This window comes from Heterocephalus glaber, unplaced genomic scaffold (genome assembly GCF_053883595.1).
Source record: "Heterocephalus glaber isolate CG9 unplaced genomic scaffold, H.glaber_assembly_v1.0 deba00000621, whole genome shotgun sequence".
NCBI classification, from domain to species: Eukaryota; Metazoa; Chordata; class Mammalia; order Rodentia; family Bathyergidae; genus Heterocephalus; species Heterocephalus glaber.
The window spans coordinates 2,735,396-2,755,808 of NW_028258153.1; the positions used below are offsets into that span (position 1 = coordinate 2,735,396).

At 41.8% G+C, this 20,413-nt stretch overlaps 1 protein-coding gene across 2 annotated transcripts in view; it reads right to left on the reverse strand.

Moving 5' to 3' along the window:
* The window catches only part of Sgpp2 (sphingosine-1-phosphate phosphatase 2), a 121,441-nt gene that overhangs the window by 100,703 nt on the left and 325 nt on the right, over window positions 1–20,413 (reverse strand). The gene's annotated exons all lie outside the window — the stretch shown is intronic.

Below are 20,413 nucleotides of genomic sequence, written 5' to 3' on the forward strand. Positions count from 1 at the left end.
ATCCTAAAACTGGATAAAGATAATAGAAGAGAAAAGTATGAGTATAAATAAAAATTTGCCTAACAAAAGAAACTATTACAAGTCAGATCTGGCAGTATGTAGAAAGTGGTTTTATTATAGGGATGGCAGTGTTGGTTCAGCATTGGAAGATTAACCCCCATAAGTCATCATTTTAACAGAGGAAAGGAAAAAGCCATATGATCCTATCAGTAGTTGCAGAAAAAGTATTTGACTAAATTCTACAGCTGTTCATGGTAAAAGCTATCAGGAGACTAGAAGTAGAACAGAGCCTTCTCAACAGAACAAAGTCATGTACTCCATACTTCCAGCAAAAACACTTTATATGAATGGAAAAGATACAATGCTTTCTCCCTAAGATGGGGAACAAGGGAAGATATGCCTGTCCATTAAACTTTGAAGTATAGGCCCAAACCAAAATAGTCTGGCAATAAAAAGAAACAAATTGCATAGGATTGGCAAGGTAGAAGTAAAATCTTTATATGTAGATGAAATGATCATCTACAGAGAAAATACTAAGAAATCTCTAGGAGCCCCTAGAATTTGTACTTGAATTTAGCAGGATTAGAAAACACAAGGTGTATATATATATAAATTCAGGTCTATGTATACTTGCTATAAATGAAGAATTGGATATTGAAATTTAAAAGTTATGTAGGAGTACAAAGGACCTGGAAAAGTAAAGAGGAAAAAAAACAGTGTTGGAAGACATTTGTTACCTAATTTTAAGACTTCTTCTATAGCTACAATAATCAAGGCAATGTTGGCGTAAGGCAAGACATATAGATCAATGGAATAAAACAGAGAATCTAGAAATAGAACCATACATATATGGTCCACTGATATTTGAAAGATTATTTAACACTAACATTTTATAGAATATAAACTCAACTCAAGAGTGGAGGAAAAGATGTTTTCAACAAATGGTACTAGAACACCTGATATCTGTATGTAAAAAATTAACCTCCGCCCTTTATTTCCATAAGTAAAAATAACTTGCAAGGATCTATGAACCTAAATATGAAAGACTAAAACTATAAAACTTTAAAAAGAAATTATAAGAGAAAATGTCCATGAATTTAGGGTAGGCAAGAACTTCCTAGCATATGAAAAATAAAACATGATGTATAAAAGAAAAAAATTGATAAATGAGATTCCATCAAAATTTAGAACTTTAAAAGACATAGTCAAGAAAATGAAAAGTATTCCTTAACCATAACATATTTATAATACGTATAACCCATAACCAGAATACATAAAGAACTCTTGCAGTTCATTAATAGACAACCCAGTTAAAAAGTAGATACAAGAAGATGATAAATAGCCAGTACAGCACAAGGAAAGATGTGCAACACTAGAATCAGAAAAATACTAATCAGTACAATAACAGGATCGTATTCTACACTCATTAGGGAGATTAAGTTAAAGGTTTTAAAAGAACAAATGTCAGCTTAGGTGTGAACCAGTTAGAACTTTCCAATACTGCTAATGTGAATGTAAAATGATAAAACCATTTTGGAAAACAATATAGAAATTTCTTGTATTACTGTTAAGAACCAACAGAGCTGTTCTTAAATTTTTACTTAAGAGAAATGAAAACACATGTTCACAATAGATTAGTACATACAGGTTGACTGTCCCTTATCTGAAATTCTTGGGAGCAGAAGTGTTTCAGATTGTGGTTTGAAATCCACTTAATCTGCAAAGAGGACAGCTACTCCTGCTTTTTTTTGGGTTCCCGTCGCATGGAGTACTGTTTTCCACCCTTTAAACAGTCTACAAGTTTCTTTTTAAATTAAGTGTGTTTCTTGTATGCAGCATATTGTTGGATCTTGCTTCTTCACCCATTCTGCCAATCTGATTCTTTTGATTGGTGAATGAAGACCATTAACATTGATGGTTATAACTCATATGTATTGACTTATCATTGTCATGAGTTTTTATTTTTGTTGGATTCTCCCCCTTTGCATTTAATTTCTTGTCATGCCCATTGGATTCGTTCTGCTGGGTTTCCTGGGGTTGTGATCCTCATTGTCTTTTCCTAGGATATTGTCTAAAATTTTTTGGAGTGCTGGTTTGGTATTCATGAAGTTCCTACAGTGCTGTTTGTCATAAAAGTATCTTATTTCTCCATCAATTTAGAAAGATAGTTTTGCAGAGTACAGCAGTCTGGGCTGGAGGCTGTTTTCCTTTAGGGCTTGAAATACGTCACTCCAAACTTTTCTTGCCTTGAGGGTTTGAATTGAAAAGTCTGCTGTGATTCTGATGGGCTTTCGTTTGTATGTGACTTGTTTGTCTCTAACTGCTTGTAGAATTTTGTTCTTCTGTTGGGTTTCTGGAATCTTAACTATTATATGCCTATATGTAGTTTGTTTTTTTTAAATCACAGCTAGTTGGAGTCCTATATGCCTCACTTATATGTATGTCAAGTTCTTTTCCCCTGCTTGGGAAGTTTTCTGCCATCACTTCTGTGAACATTTTTTTTATGTCATCTGTACTCTCTCCTGTTTCTTCATTGACTCGGATCATTCTGATGTTATTCTCTTTCCATTGTCTAGCAGCTGCTGGATTGATTTCTTATGGTCCCTTACTATTTTTAAGAAATTTTCTTTTCCTGGTCACTAATTGCAATCCTATCCTTTATATCCGAAATTCTATCCTCACATTGGCTCATTCTGCTGTGCAAACACTCAGTGGAGTTTTTAATCTCTTAGAAATCTGTTTGCATCTGTTTTATGGATTCCATTTGTTTCCTTTGTTGGGATTCCACCATGTTCCTCAGCTCCTCTGTTTTTTTTAATCCATGTCCACTCTAGATTTATTAATCATGTCTTGCACTATGGGCACAATCTCTGCTGTTATGTGAGAAATTATTTCTGATTTCATTTTTCCCAGATCCTCTTTTGTTGCCAGTTCAGGGAGTCCAGGTGGTTGAGTATCAGAGTATTCCATCTCCTTTCCCTTTGGGGTTGCCTTAGGTGGTCTGGAAGTCTGGTTTTGATACTTGTTTACATGCCTTCTCATTTCAACAGATTCAGCCTGCTGTGGCTTTGTTGAAGCAACTTTTTGCTCACCCAGTGGTGAGCTGAGAATTGAAGAATTCTCAGCAAGCCACTGAGCTGCCTTTTCTCTGCTGCTCACCAGTACACTAATTCCTGGGTTCAGAAAGGTGGCCTTCTGGATCCCTGAACTGACCTGTTGTCTGGGTGGGCTTCTGGCTGGGGCCTGTGCACACTTGGGGTGGTTTCTAGGTGTGTCACTGGCTAGGGCCCCTATGTAGCTGTTGTCTGGGAGGGTCTTTGGCTAGGGGCTGTGCACCCCAGTTCCTGTTGTGAGCAAGCTTCTGGCCAGGGTCTTGCGCACTTACTGATGGTATTGGGGCTAACATCTGGCTATTGCTTGTGTGCCTGCGCAGCTCTTTTCCGAGTGGACCCTTGGCTTGGGCCAGTATGCCCCAGCCTCTGTGGTCAGGGCAGGGCCCTGGCTGGGATCTGCTTGCAGCCGTGCTGTTCTGGTCCACACCACTGCTCCCCCAACCAAGGTGGTCTGGTGTGCCTTTATTGAAGAGATTTTCTTCATTTTTCTGGTGGACTTTAATTTTCATCAGTGGGCCTCAGAGAGGCCCTCTTTCTGTTGTTCACTTCTACTCTATCTTGTCAAGCTCAGAACAATGTTCTTTATGACCCCTGAAATTCTCTGTGGTATGGATCCTGGTAATGGCTCGGCATACCCAGGTGTGTGTGTGTATGGGTGTGTGTGTGTGTGTGTGTGTGTGTGCTGGTGCCCACACGGCTCACCTCCTCAGTGCTCTGGGGCTGTGGTATGGAGGCCCAAGAGGCTCAACTCCTCAGCCTAAACTTCATTTTTTAATCTTTTGAGTGAATAATATGGTGGGTGTATTTCCATGTCTAGAAATTCATGGAATTTGAATTGTGGTAAGGTATTCTTTATTTTTTTTCTTTCATTTTATTGGTACATTTTAGATATACATATGATAACCTTCATCATGGAGAATTTGTGCCTGTACATGAAATATCTTGCTTCTTCTTTTTTTCATTCCCTTTCCCCCCTCACGCCTCTTCCCCTCCTTATTTACAAAAGCTTTGTTTCCATTTTTCCTTCTTTTCCCTTTTTTCCCCTTCCTTTTTTCTCCCTCCTTCCCTCCCCCCTCCCTCATTCCTTTTCCTATTTGAACTTTTCCTTTCCATTTCCCAATATCTATTACATATTTCAGTTCTTATTTACCTTTCAGTTTCTCACAACAGAGAAACAATGTGCTATTTACACATGTGTGTCCAATTTATTTCACTTAGGAGTATGGTCTCAAGGTGTATCCCCTTTACATCTTGTGATTTTTTTTTTATAGGATATAGTTGAAAATGCTTTTTACAATTAGGTATTTGGTAAACACTTTCTGGTGGTAAAAACTACATGTGGGAGAGCATAATTCTAATGATTAAACAAATGCCAGCAGGACATGGTGGTGCATGCCTGTAATACCAGGACATGGTAGGCTGAGGCAGGAGGATTCCTGCCCCAAGTTTGAGGCCAGCCTGAGCTACATAGTGAGTTCAAGGCCAGCCTGAACTACATAGCAGGACCCTGTCTCAAAAAACCAAAATAATAGATAAATAAGTAAATAAAAAAACAAAACAAAATAAAAAACAAATGTCAAATCTCTGTCATTTGGGTAATGAATGTTGTTGAGCCTGGGATCAAGACAAGCAGCCATTAGAGTATGACCCATCTTCTGGCCCTTAATATTTGTGGTAGAGTTTAAGTAAAAAAGTAATCAAATTTATGTTTTATGTATATGAGAAGAAAATTACCTTTTATAATTTTTAATTTATAAATAGCTGTTCCCAATGAAATTACACATTTACAACATAAGACTCAGAAATTTTATCTTATGCTCAATGCTTTCTCCAAGGGTTTATTCTGGTTCAGTGCATCAGACACCAGGTAAAGCCAAGCAGGGACAAAGCATGGGTGGAAAAGTAGAAGCCAGTGCAGATCCGAGGCGAGTCTCATAAGAGGTTTCTTGGCTACAGGACAGTGGATGTCTTAGGCTCCAGGGATGCCTGAAGGGTAAGCAGACATTTGGTGGTGGAGGAAGCACAGGATTAGCAATTTTGAGCCTGATTGTAGACCAAAGGGAGAAAAGACAACTGGAAGAGAGATTGAAGATGCCATGAGAGAATTTGATCTTGTTGCAACATCTATTTCTAGCAGTGTGACAAAATAAAGCACAAAAAAAAACAATGATAAAAAACATGAAATATCCGAAGCCACAAAACCACTTGGTCACAATAAAGTAAAGGACAAACATGCTCTTTCTAACGGTCACTTCTCTGTGTTCTGCCTGGGCAGGTGGCAAAGGTGAGGGAGCAGAAGGTTCACAGCCAACTCCTGAGGCTCTGAAGACCCACAGCAGGTAGCCAGATGGCCAGGCCGCTTGGAGGAAAACCTGAATGCTACACTGTGTGTCCAGCAGAGTATCTGTAGGACTAGCTGTGAGAAAGATGGCAGGGCCAACTGTTGCAAGGCAGTAGTGGCCTTCTTCTTTTTATCTGAAGTAATCACAGATTCACAAACAGCTGAGGGAATACAAAATGTCCTGTATTGTGTCCACCCATTTTCTCACAGTAGTCACAGCCCACGAACTATAGCTCAATATCAAAACTGTAAATCTGACAATGCACCATTGAGATAGGAGATTAGGGCATGGCAAAGCTGGCTGGGAAAGCAGGCCTGACCTATCTGATGTGTCAGGTAAAAGAGTCAAAAACCAAGACTAGACCAGAACCACAAGCCTGTATTGTAGGGATGATCTGCCAGGCTGTCTCCAAAGGAGAGAGAGTAATATGGCCAGGACAGGGAGTGCTTCTTATAGGAGCTGGGGTGGGGCTTGTAGGAGCTGGTGTGGGGTTGAATGATGTAGTGGCTAGGGATTGGAGGATCCTGTGACATCACTAGTTGCTAGTAGGTAGCAAGTATCGGGTTATTCTTTTGGCAGGAAGAGGGGCATGTTGGGAAGAAGAAGGTTGTCTTTTGGTGGGTGAAGCCATATTTTTAAGTGGGAAGCAGGGTTTATGGGAAGGAGAAGGCCAGTTTGGGTGGGAAAAGAGCCATCTTGGAACTGGGTTTAGGTGGGAAGCAGGGTATTATGGGAAGAAGGCAGCTATTATATATAGCAGCCATTTTAAGGTGAGGGAAATCTATCACTATTCATTACAGGATCCAAGAACACATGCACAGAGCAGTTCCCAAAGCCCTGCATGTGGACTTCTCACGAGAACTTCAGCAGGTTTTCAACAATACACCGAGACTTGACGTCAACCACCTCTCAACAGACTATATAGAGGTTCTCACAGGATTCCTTGAGATTTGGACAGCGTAAAAGGACACCGACACCAAGAACTTGCTATCCTGGCTTTCTTCATGATAGCCCGCCCTGCTTCCTCTGGGATGTTCTTTTATCTTGCTTTTTCCTCTTTAACTCAGCCCAAGCTCGCTCTACAGAGCCAGTTTCTGTCTCACTCTTCACTTTTACTTTTTCAAGTAAACTTTGCCACTGCCATTTGTTCATTTCATTCAATTCTTTGGGACATGAGGAAACTGGAATCTAAATCTAGAAGGAGAGGTGAGCAACACAGACCAAGTAACATTTAATTGGCAAGCCACTTTTAAAAGGAGCTGCCTGATAACATTTTGATATATCCAGGAGATTCCAATAACACCATCACCTCCCTTATGCACTACCCCTTCATAATCATCATTCTCCATTTTCAACTCCTGGGGACCACTAATCTGCTCTCCATCTTTATAATCTTGTCATTTCAAGAATGTTAAATAAATGGAATTATACATTATGTGATTTTTTTCATTAAGTTTATTGGTACATTTTAGGTATACAATATGATGACATTCATCATTGGGAATTTGTACCTTTACATGATGTATCTTGGTTATTTTTATTCCTCATTCCCCTGCCCTCCTTTCAACCCCTCCACCCCTCCTTATTTACAAAGATTTTGTTTCCTTTTTTTCCTTATCTCATATTTATTCCTTTCCCTTCTTTCCTTTCCCCTACCCCTCCCACTTTCCCTTCCCCTTTGGACCTTTTCTTCCTATTTATGTGATTTTTTTTTTTAAGACAAGGTCTTCTTGTGTTGCTCAGCTGGTCTTGAACTCTTGGGCTTGAGTAATTCTTCTGCCTCAGCCTCCTGAGTATCTGGGTCTGCAGGCATGTGGCCTGTGCTAGTAGTCAATTCTTTGAGATTGGCTTTTTTTATTCAGTGTTGGGGTGTCAACACTTCATCTCTATTGCTGAGCAGTATTCCATGGTATGGATGTATCACAGTATATTTAACCATTCTTCTAGTGAGGGACATTTTGGTTATTTAGTTCCTGGCTAAGTTGCTATGAACAATCCTATACAGATTTCCATGAATAAGTTTTCCTGTCTCTGGGGTCAATGCCCAGGAGTGCAACAGTAAGGTGCATAATACATGTCTACGTAATACTAACTTATAAATGTTAAATAAGCAAGTCTCTTTCCCAAGGCAACATTTTTTCCATAATTGATTATCTATCTGGTGAGTCATCAGGGCCTATGGTCAGTTAGGGTGGGGGGAAAAAAGTACTGATTACCAAGTAAATTGCTATAAATCTAGGAGAGTGTTGTTTATGAGCTTTATTGTAACTGATTAGAGGCACCATAATCTCTGCAGGTGTACCTGCTATAACAGGAGGTACTCAGAACAAGTGTGGCGAATCCTGGTGCTCTTCCTCAAAGGCACTTGGGTAGTAAGTAGAAAGAAATAAGGGCTAGACTATAACCCATCACATTGGAGAAGGTCATATAATTCCTTGGGAAACAAAATTTGGGGACAACAAAATAGGACATGCACCATCCAATGGGCTTAGATAGAAGCAAGTTTAAGTGATCAATGAATATTAGTCCCTCCTCTCTCCAATAGTAATGATTATTCATGAGTATATTATTGAATAACTTTGGGGGCTAGTCATTGAGGACATGGAAATATGGCAGTCCTGGGGCCATCCTAGGAGTCCTGCAGAAGGAGAAGACCAAAATTAGAAGAACTCAGGGGTGGCTTCTGGAGTTGCCACCCTCTGCAATGCATAACAGGAAGAATTCACTTTCTTGTTTCAGTGGCCCATTATTATAAATGTGGGTGACACCCTCTAAGTATGTACTGTTTGCATGGCTTTGACTAGCCAGAGAATGTATTCTTTCCCTATCCCTTTAAGAAACCATAATCCCTGCTCAAGATTACTGAAAGAGCACAAACATTTCACAGGGCACAACAGGCCTTAGCTAGAAAGCACAGGGGGAAGGACAAGAACCAGGCCTGGCTCAGCTAAACCCAGAGATACCCAGAAGGGAGTTGCCCTCCTTCATTTCCCTTCTCTCCCAAAGACTCCAAATACACTCTTCTTGCAAGGAAAGATTAGAAACACATTAGTTGTAAGCTTTTGTTAAGCATGTACAATGCAAGGTTTTGACGCACAATAGCCAAACTGGAAAGATACCAAAAACTGGTAAGAAAAAACTCCATTAAAATCACAGTGGGGAAAGTGGACAAAGTATATGACCAGGACATTACCAGAAAATGTAATACAAGCATCTTCTGATAAGGAAAACATTCTATCTTGTTAGAGATAAAAGCAATACAAAAGTCAAATAATGAAATATTTTGGGGCTTGTTATCAAATTGGCAGATTTACTTTTTATTACTTTTTTTTCTTTTTTGGGGGGGACTCGGGGATCAAACTTGGGACCTCACACTTACGAGGCAGGCGGCGAAACCACTGAGCTAAATCCCCAGCCTGCAGATTTACTTTTTAAAAGAACATTTTGCTAATGGATGCCAAAATTAGTAGATGGAAATACGCAGAGAAAAGAGGTATTTATAGTGTTTCTGAATGCCAGTCTACAAGATGCTTGTTAATTACAAAGAGAAAAACAGTAACCTGGAAGACATCCTTTTGAAAGTGGTTAAAATCACCAATAATGGGGCCAGGGATTTAGCTCAGTGGTTTCGCCCTCTGCTGCACAATCACAAGGACCCGAGTTCGATCCGTGGTACCAAAAAAAAAAAAAAATCACCAATAATGGAATAAATTAACGGTATGTACCTCCGGATGCACTGAGAAGGATAGAGTATCTTGCCTGAGTACTCAGACCAAAAAACAGGACCTGAGTATAATCCTGAGGAAATATCAGGCAAACATAAACTGAAGGGTACTTGAGAAAATAATTTGCCTGGATTTCTTCATGTGACACAGTCAGGAAGGGCAAAGACTGAAGAATGGATCCACTTTGGATTAGACAGACATGTCCACTAAATGCAATTTATGAGTTTGGGTTAGAGCCCAGAACAGCAAAATGACATTAATGGAGGTAATCTGCAAAATCTAAATTCAGCCTGTAGGTTAAATAATACTTCCTCGTCTTGATTATTGTACTGTGGAAGTCCATGTGGCTAATATTAGGAGAATTTTTAATATTAGGCTATGAAAATTTTTTCACTATTTTTGCAAATTTTTAAAAATTTTAAGTTATTTTCAAAAGGCAGTTAAAATGAAACAAACACTCAATGCTGCCCTTTAGTCATAATAACCCTCATGTCTATACACGGTAAAATGGGTAAATTGTCATATATGCATGCATTGGAAGTTGTCACATACGGCATGCAAAGTGAAACTATTGCTGCTGCTGCTGCACCTCCTGTGTAATTTCAAACTGGAATTTTTTTTCTTTTGGTACCGGGGATTGAACTCAGGTCCTTACACTTGCAAGGCAGGCGACAGAACCACTGAGCTAAGTCCCCAGCCCCTCCTGTGTAATTTCATTTGCGTGAGTTCAAGAAGAAGTGAAACCAGTTCATAGATACAGAAGGAAAAACAGTGATCAGCAGGAGGTGAGAATGGCATTGACTCTTGGGAGTCTGCTGCGGACACCTGGGTCTGGGACTCCTCCCCTGACTTCACCAGAGTGACAGTTACGGGGAAACAGACATCTAGCAAGTTTATCAGTTTGTGTATTTCAGATCTGTGCACTCAAGACGTGAAAGTTACATAATTTGAAAACAGCAGTGACAAAAGATGATATCAGACTTCAATTGTTTTTTTGGAAGCAATGATTGGTACACATTTTCCAGGAGGCAAGTTGGCAAGAGATCCGTGAAAATGCGGTGAGCTGTGAGATCAGCCCCTTCATATTTGGACTTCAGTTGAGATACAAAGATAAACACTGAAATGACTTAAAGATGTGAATTATGAGATCAGTGTAAAGATGACAAATTTTGCAAAGATTAAAATCATATAAAGATAATTCAATAAAAAATATTTATGGCACAAGTAGAAAAAGGCAAAAAAGGCAAAAGCATGTAGAAGGCGTGCTCATAACTTAAATGTTCTGTACGTTCATGGAAAGAAAAGGAAGCAAGCCTCTGCAAACTATGATATTTTTCTGAGGTGTGAAATACGTCAAGATTTTCATTTTATTCACTACTTCTGACAAAAGTATGTATTACTGTGCTGGTTGAAAATAATGTCAACTAATCTAAAAATTTTGGATGTCTTAGCTAAAGATCATCAAAAGATCAAACCTCAGAAAGGGAGAAAATAAAAACAGTTTGGAACAGTGTCTTCACCTGTCATATTTTAAACAAAATCTTTGATGTTCTATTTCACAGCCATTTTTAGTTGTTTTTTAAAGAGTTGTTCTTAAGCTGCAAACAAAAAAACGCTCAGTTTTGCCTTTTCTCCTCCATTTGCCTTTCCGCTCCCATCATTTTATCCCTGGGCACCCTCTTTCTCTGTTATCCCTGCCTTTTCCCATCCCCAGGAATCTCTGCTTTAATCAGTGTTTCCCATAAAATTCTACAGAAGCAAAATTTCTGCTATTTAGAGAAATCAAACGCCCGGATAATATAGTTTGTTTCTTGAGAAGGCACGATTACCAAACAAACAGCACTAACAAAGCAACAGCAGTGAGGTATAAAACTGTGAGGGAGGATGAGTGTGTGTGTGTCCTTGTGTGTTGTGCATTGTGTATTATGCATTCAAAACAGTTCGAGGTGACCACTCATCCCTGTCCCAAGACAACTAAGCCCCATCCTCGAGATCTTAAGTGATCTCTTCCTGTTTCACCCACCCCAAGCCAAGCCTAAGGATTTTTCCTCTATTCTTAAACACACTTTGTCAATTAGTTTATTTCATGTTTGAAGCAAGAAATGGGGAGAAAAATGTGAATCATAGTCTTGACTAAGTTTTTCCAGTATTTCATTTTCTCAACATGTGGAATGTATCTTAGCAGGCAAGGAGAATAATGAAGACGAGTGGATGCTCCACATTTTTGCATTTTCAGAAATCCTAACACAGAGTGGAGCACTCTGCATGTGCTGCCTGGGACCTGGGGACAGTGCTTTCTCCTAAGAAATCATGTGCTATGTACAACGCAAGGATGCTTTTGCTCAGGAAACAATTCTTACTGGGACAGCAGAGGGTTTAATCATAACCAGAAACTACACCAACAAAAGCACAAGTGTTTTTTCAAAATGTCAGACTTGACATCTTAATTATAAGTCAAGAAAGTTAGCATTAGCCTAAGCTTGCTGTCCACAGCCTTCCTAAAACATCCTACTCCAGTCCCATTTGTTAACTCAAGAGATGTTTTACCATCAAACACCTTTTCAGCAATGCTTACACTCCCATCCTGGTGTTCAACAGGAAAAAGAAAAGCAGTTAGAAAGTTATTCATTAATCAAAACCTTTTCTTAGTCTCTTGGATAAAAAGTAAGAAGCCAATCCTGAAAACAATTATTAAATAAAACAAAGAGTCAGTGAGGCAAGTGTTCAGGGTTAAAACTACCCCACCCCAAGCTGTCAGAGGAGAGCAGGTGATCACATTTATGCCAAGGAGGGAAAGGGCAAGCTTCATATACCCTTCATGCCTCATCCAACAGGCATGTGTTCCCACCTTGCTCCAGGCCCGGGGGTACACAGCCGAGCAGCAGGATGTAACCCACACTCCCTATTTTCTTTCTCACCTCCCACCATTTCCAGCTCACAAAGTCATAAAAATAATGATCGAATTGTAATTATGTGTAAATCCTTCCAAGTACTAAGGACCAGCACCTTCTGGTTGCATGGGAAGACCCTCAAAGGTTACCTCCAGGAAAGGGGGGTGTTAATGTTTCCTCAGAAAGAAAGGCTGCCCTGGCAGCAGCTTTGGGGGGCTGGCAATTCCCTTTCCTGAAGCTACTCTGTCCCCAGACTCAGCAGTTCCTCCTGCAGGTCACATTCAGGAATGGAGACAACTGTACTCAAGTCTCAGCTCCTTTCTAGACTTGGAATTAATTCTTTCTTGTGGTTTTACATGGCTGCACATTCTCCACTCTACTCTACCTTGCCTTCTGCATTCCTCTTGCTTTCTCAGGCCTGTTGTTAATGGCCTATCTCTTGTTTCTGAGGTGCACCAGCAGTCCATGGTTTATGTCCCTATGCCTGGGTCTTACATGCCAACTCCTTCAAGGAACAATCCGATTCGGTTCTGTGAGTCCCCATCCAACATGCAGAGCCCAGGTAGCTGAAGGCCACTTCATGCCAAGCCATTTCATTAGATGCTTCCCAGGCTGCAGCAGACTGCCTGTGAGCCGGAGCTGATCCTGGATCAAGTCAGCTGGTGCCCTAATGATGGGGTCCCATGATTCAAAACAAGGCGACCTGCATCTAAAGAAGCCATTTGAGGTACTTTCCCCCTAAGCTATCTCTGTACAAGAGAGACACTCGAAATAGTATGAAGCACCCAATACAGACATTAAGGTTTGGTTTCGTGTTAGTCCTAATGTCGTCGCTGTGTCTTAAAGGCTTTCTACCAGGCATTGCTATCGATCTCTCCCAAACAGACACCCCTGAGACCCCTTCCTAAGTCAGTGTTCCAAGTCGCCAGTTCTGATTCAGCCCGAGGGATGAAACAGATATGCCACCCCCGCCCATGGGATGAAATCCAAATTCTGCACAAAGCCACATTAAGGTTTCGATCTAAGACTCTGGCCTATCCCAGCGTTTCAGCCAGAATTATCACACCAAGTGCTTTATGCAACCTGTGCCAGGGAGCCTCCATTCACCTTCCAGGTCCACCCTCCAACTTTCTGCGGGGAGGCTCACCTATATGGACTGCAGCAGTTGATCCAGTGTTCAAGTTCTCTGGCTACTGATGGAATGTGCCCAAGGGGGCACTGGCAGGATGACAGAGAGAGGGGGCACAGGAACAGGGGTTTGAGATATATTTATCTCACTCCTCCCTGCCTGGTTGTGGTTGCCCTTTTCCATTAAAGAATTTTTTTCTTGCAGTACTAGGGATGGAACGTAGGACCTTCTGCATGCTAGCAAGTGCTCTACCATTGAGCTACACTCCCAATCCACCTTTCTCTACTAAAGCCCTCAACTCCTTTCAGGGGCCCCTCTCTGACAGCTCAGCTCTCACTGGATCTGGAGTTACCAGAACCTTATTTCCTTTCCATTATTTTAGGCTGAACTGGCTTACTCCAAGATGCTTCCTTCTGCCATGTTGATTTTCTTCCTATCTTTCCTACATATTTGTAAATGATCCCATATTTGAACTCTCTTCTATTAGCTCCTCCTTTATAGAATTTTAAATGACTTCAATTTTTACAACTGTTTTAAATGGAAAGAAAATTTAGAAGTATAGAATTCTCATATACTCCATATCTACCTATATATTCTGCACCCAGTTTCTCTTTCTTGCTTGCTTGTGTTTTCTTCTTGTGGTACTGGGGACTGAATACAGGGCCTTTTCTCTAAGCTACATCTATAGACCTTTTTTGCTTTTTATTTTGACATAAGGTCTTGATAAATTGCTAAGTTGTCCAGGCTGGGCTAGAATTTGTTATCCTTTTGCATTAGCCTCCCAGAGTACTGGGATTATATGTATGCATCCCCAAGCTGGGGTCAGATACCTCTATTAATTTTTTTGTATTAAATTCTTTTATTGGTACATTGTAGGTATACAACACAATTACATTTCTCATTGGGAATTGTACCTTTATATGATGCATCTTGGTTCTTATTTTTTCCCCCGTTCCTAGTCCTCCCTTCATGCCCTCCACCCTTCCCTATTTACAAAGACTTTATTTCCATTTTTTCCATTTCTCAGCATTTTTTCCTTTCCCTTCTTTCCTTTCCTCTGCCCCTCCCACCACCCCTACCCCTTTGGACCTTTTCTTCCTATTTTACATTATCGATTATTCATTCTAATAATTGGTACATTTTAGGTATACAATATAATGACATTCATCATTGGAAATTTGCACCTTTACATAGTCTCTCTTGGTTCTTATTTTTCAACCTTGCCCAGCCCTCCCTTCAAGCCCTCCAGTCCTCCCTATTTACAAAGATTTTGTTCCTATTTTTCCATTTTCTCATGTTAATCCCATTCCCTTCTATCCTTTCCCCTAGCCCTCCCACTTCCTTCCCCTTTGCCCCTTTTCTTCCTATTTCACATGACCTATTATACATTTAGTCCTTATTTACACTTTCAGTTTCTCACACCAGAGAAACTATTTGGTATTTACACATGTGTGTCCTATTTATTTCACTTAAGAGTATTGCCTCAATGTGCATCCACTTAGCTATAAATGTCTCTAATTTCTCATTTTTTATGGCTGAGTAGTACTCCATTTTATAAAAAAACACATTTTCTTTATCCAGTCTCCAGTTGATGGGCATTTGGGCTGTTTCCAAGTTTTAGCTATTACAAACTGCGCTGCTATGAACATGGGTGCACATATATCACTGTGGTATGATTCTTTGAATTCTTTGGGGAAGATCCCCAGCAGTGGAATAGTGGGGTCAAATGGGACTTCCGTCCTAGGTCTTTGAGGAGATACCTCTATTATTGACACGTTATATTAATATGGTATATTTGTTTCAAAATTGATGCATTATTGACATAGGAGATCAGGGCACAGCAAAGCTGGCTGGGCAAATAGGTGTGACCTGTTAATTACAAGATCCTGGAAAGTATTTGCAGAACAGCTCCCAAAACCCTGCACATGGACCTCTCATAAGAACTTGAAGCACATTTTTAATAGGATGGCCTAGATCTGACATCGGCTTGAAGTGTAGGATCCCAGCACTGCCTCTCAGAACCCTATGTAGAAGTTTTCCCATGTTTCCTTGAGATTTGGACAACATATAAGGATGCAGATGCCAAGAAGAGCTTGCTGTCCTGGCTTTCCTCATGGCAGTCTGCCCTGCTTTTTCAGGGTTTCCTTTTATCTTGCTTTTTCCTCTGTTACTTGGGCAGTTTCTCCCTTAATCTTCAGCTTTACATTTTCAAATAAACTTTGCCACTGCTTTTTGCTCATTTCATTCAGGTTTTTGTTCGAGATGAGAAGAACCTGGAATCCAACTCCTAAGAGGTGAGCAACCAGAACTCAGTAACATTTATTCAGTGAGCCACTTTTTTTTTTTTTTTTTGGTACTGGGGATTGAACTCAGGACCTGGCACTTGCAAGGCAGGCATGGAGCCACTGAGCTAAAGGTGGTATTCTGGTAACAGGACCAGAAAAAATCAGGTTGAATATTTTCTGAGTGATCATCTTTGGGCAGAGATCAGTGGTACAAGGTCATGGCTTAAACTTTTTCTTTGTGTTTTCTTGTTTTTTCCTCTGAACAATGAGGGCATATGTAACTAGAAAAATGATCAAATGAACATTTTCAAAGTGGCTCATTTACCCTTTGAAACCTGAACTCTGTAGCTTTGAACCTGAGCTACAGATAATCAAAACTTGAAGTCTGACCTATTGGCCAATTTAATTATGATGAAGCCAGAGTGTTCCAGCTGCTATAGGCTCTGTTCAGCTATTGCCACCCTCATCCTGAACACACTCAGCATAGTAGGTCCCAGAAAAGAGACTTCAGAGCTTCTCACCTGCTTGTCAGCTTCTCTGGGCTCCACTTCTGACCTGGATCCTGGACATTGTATGTGTTTGTATTGCTTTTAAAGCTCCCCTAAGTGACTGTGAGATATAGTCACAGTTAGAAAACCAGTTATATTCCACTCTGCTCATTTTGCAGATATGACACTGAAGGACCAGAGAAATTCAAATGACACAGAGACGGAGCCAGATCTAATCTCCTAATTACCAGTTGAACAAGCCATGCCATTCAAGGGTGGAGTTATCTAGGTGAACAGGCTTGGAGGGCCTGAAATACTTCAAGAGGGAAGTTACCTATCTTTGACTTCCCCAGCCCAACTTTAGAGCTAAGTAGTTTTCAAAAAAAAATTTAGTGAATACAGTGATATTTGGAAAGATCATCTCCAGTATATTTTGGGGGGAGACAGTTCTGGCCTGAACTTATTATCCAGCCCTGGCCTTGAACTCCTGTTGATCCTCTTGCTTCAGCCTCCCCAGTGCTTGGATTACAGGTGTGCATCACCACGCCTGGCTATCTCCAATCTATTTTAATGGCGGGGAAAGGCACAGCAAAGTCTAGCTAACATCAACTGACACAGGAGATTAGGGCTGGCAAAACCGGCTGGGGAAGTGGGCATGGCCTTTCAATTACATGATCTCAGAACAGTTCACAAAGCCCTGCATGCAGACTTCTTCCAAGAAATCATAGGTTTTCAACAGGATGGCCTACACTTGACATCAGTCTGAGGCATAGGGTCTCAGCATCGCCTCTCAGGACCCATATGTAGAAATTCTCATGGGTTTTCTTGAAATTTGGACAGTACATAAGGACACAGACAGCAGGAGGAGCCTGCTATCCTGACTTTCCTCACAGTAGCACACCCTGCTTTCTCCAGGGTGTACTTTTATCTTGCTTTTTCCCCCTTTTACTCAGCCCAAGTTCACTCTGCAGTCAGTTTCTCCCTCCTCACTCTTCACTTTTATTTTCTCAAATAAACTTAGCCGCTGCTTTTTGCTTATTTTGTTTTGTTCAGTTCTTTGCTTGAGATGAGAAGAACCTAGAATCTAACTCCAGAGGGAAAGGCAAGCAACCCAGAATCTAGTAACGTTTAGTTGGCCACTTTTAGACCCACTTTTAGAAGGAGCTACCCAATGACACAATGGCATTAAGTAAAGATGTCAGAAGTCAAAACTCCATTGCATTCAAGGTTGGCTTGACCCCAGAACAAACATAATTTTGCCCCCTCTCTTGATCCTACCATTGCTGCCCCTTGCTCAGGATACTCCTTCCTAAGGTGATTATCAAGAATGCTCTCCGATGGTTAATACTGCAAACTGGTTTACCCTTGCAAACTGCAAGTGATACCTCCTCCTCCTCTCCTTATACCTGATCTCCACTCTGCCCTGTCAGGACTGACCCTTCATCCTCTTAGTAGGTCAGACACAGAGAAGTTCTAGACTTTGTCCCCTGGAAGCTGCACAGTGGGAAGAAATTGAAACTTGACAGTCAAGAGATCTGGCTTCCACTGACTGTGCTTCTATCTGAGCAGCCCCCAAAAGTCACTTAACCCTGAAGGATTCAGACCAACTGGGCATTCTCTAAGGCTCAGCCCTGTTTATTCCATGTTTGTCCAAGCCCAGCCCAGCCCTGGCTTGTAAGAGACATAGTTAATCTTTAAACTAACCTGCTGTAGTATTACAGGAATTTGTAGAGGAAGTCCATCATTTCTGCACTTGTCCAGTGTTAAGGATTAAAATAAACAGAAAATATGGAAGTCAAATTAGATTTATTGAGATCTAAAGTTCCTCAAATGAAGAATCGACTTCTCTGTTGTTTGAAAAATTTTGAACCAATGTCCTAGTGCTGCCTTTTAGGCTATGTGGAAAGACCATTTGGTTTTTTACTAGATTTTCAGTATTCACTGTTCAATCTTTTTTTTTAATCTTGATTTTTCTATTGCAATCTGTACTCAGGTACTCACAAAATTCACTGAGCTCCTATTATTATAGGCAGCTAAGTTAGATAAAAATTAGTGTACACTCAGAAAGAGACTGGGTTTTCAGGGAAGTCAGTGAAAGGTGGAGACATCAGAACTGTGGCAGGAGGTGCATCTGAAGAAGGCCAGGTCTCGAGGTTAAAGTCATGGCCAGGCTTGTATACTTCCCTAAGTGATGAATGGAAATTTGAGATTATACTGTAAATGATACCACCCAGTCCATTAAGTCCAGAACACCTGGGCCCATCCCTTCCCCAATGTTCCTGTTTCAGAAGTCATAGATAAGCCAAGTTAATGATGTCATCCACATGCCCTTGTGACCTGCCCTGCTTCCCTGTTGGATCAATGTTAGCTAAGCACCTGTACTTGTAATCTTATTGGTTTATTATAGTTTGAGTATTCTTAGAGCTCACATCTACCAGAGGACACTGGAGTAATCAGATGCACATTTACACAGTGTGATAAATACTGCAAGGAAAAAATCAAAAAAAACAAAGGACCAGCTGGTTGTCACACATGCATCCAGCACTCAGGGAAGCTGAGGCAGGAGGATTACAGATTTGAGCTTAGTCTGGCAACTTAGCAACTAAGCAAGACTCTGTCTCAAAATTTAAAGACTAGGGATGTAGCTCAGTGCAAAGGCCCTGGGTTCAATCCCTGCCACTGCAAAATGAAGAAGGAGGAGGAGGAGGTAGGGGGAGCCACCTTGGAAAGTTAGAATTATGGTTAGGGTTAGTTAGGGTTAGGGCTCGGTGCAACTGCCTCTCTAAGAACTGATCTTTGAAAGCTGAAGGGTGGCAGCAGGGCATTTAGAGAAGGGCAGACAGCTTAGGCAAGCTACAGCCTGGGCAAACACCCCAGGCAGAGAGGAAAGGACAGCTGTTGGGGAAGTTTAATGGACTGACTGCTCCTTTGCTGTCCTGTAAGTTATCCAGGGACAGGTATATAATTATTTCCTCTTGGGAACTTCCCATGTACTGTATCTGTAAACTATTAACTTTCCCAAGTCAGTTGAAACCAACCCATCATTAAAACCATTCAGAAACCTCTCCCTTATCAAATGCTCTGAGGTTAATATTTTCCCAATTATCTCCAGTACATGGATGTCTTATCTTGAATTTTCAGCTCTCTCACTTCTTTATAACCTAGATGCATGAAGTCTTGTGTTGAGTGGTAAGGGGAAAGCCCAGCCCTGGGCCCACTACCTGTGGGAGTCCACCTGTGGGTGTAGGCTGTGTGGACGGAGAAAACGCCTGGCACCTTTGGGCCCAGAACTGGTTCTTGTCTTGCCTCTGCCCAATTTCTGAGACACAGCAAGAGGAAAGGGAGGAGGCTCAAAGTCCTCTAAAAGCTGCTGGCATGTCACGTGGGATAGAGAAGAAAAAACAGTTGAAAAAATATTATAGAGGAGTGTCTTCCTGGGGTGGATACACAACGCACCTCCGGCCTCCCAAGTGAATTCTGCAATTCAGCTGGTGATACTCCACTCTGCGCCGGAACCAGGTGTTCGTAATTCCTTACCTACTAAATCCGGAAATCTATACCTAAAGAAATGCTGGCTTCCTGTCACCAGAGACTTTAAGAAGAACAGAATGTGAAGGTTTTGTTGTTATTGTTGTTGTTTTAAGCAAGGAATTCCAGTTGTCAGTATGTTGCTTCTTTCCCCCTGCGCCACACTTTTGACTTTGCCCAGGCAAAGGGCAGCTCCGCAGTGCCCAGGGTGGACACGCAGCGTCCGTCTGGTCCCTCCCGCCTGGAGTCCCTGTGCCCTGCGACTTCCACACACACCCGCGTCCCCAGAGCCGCAGTGGGTTGTGTAACCACGCTGTGCGCGCCCAGAGGGAAGCGCTGCGAGTCTCTGTGAGCAGCCTCGGGTACCACTTTCCAACGGAGGTGCCAGCAGACCTCCATCCCTGGGGCTAGCGAGGAGGCTGTAAATCTCTCTAAAGCAAAATGCAAGGTGGGTCCTTGCAGCGCGGTAGAGAGCGCCCGAGCCCCCAACACCCGGGGAAGGGGGCTGGGAGGACTCAGAATCACCGAGGGCTCTCAGGACGCCTCCCGGGAAGCGCCAAGGACATCCCCGCTCCTCCTCATTACGTAACCGTGCACATTTGGCAGAGTATGCACGAGCGTGAATTCGTCCGTGGAACTAGAAAGTCCCCAGTGGACTGCTCGAAAGACTCTGGTGTGTTTAAGTCTGCCCAGAACTGGCAGGGTTGGAGGGTGGCGTCCTTCCCGGTGACCGGACCCACTTCTTCCGCGGGTCTCCATCTCCACACCCAAGACCTGGACCCAGCCCCCGAGGCCGGCGCCCTCCTCTCGGCTAGGGCGGCTTGGCGCTCGCAGTGTCCCCGTCGCGGAGTCGCCGGGACCCGCACGTCCTCCTCCTCCCCCCGGAACCGGCGAACACCTGCCCGCGGTTAC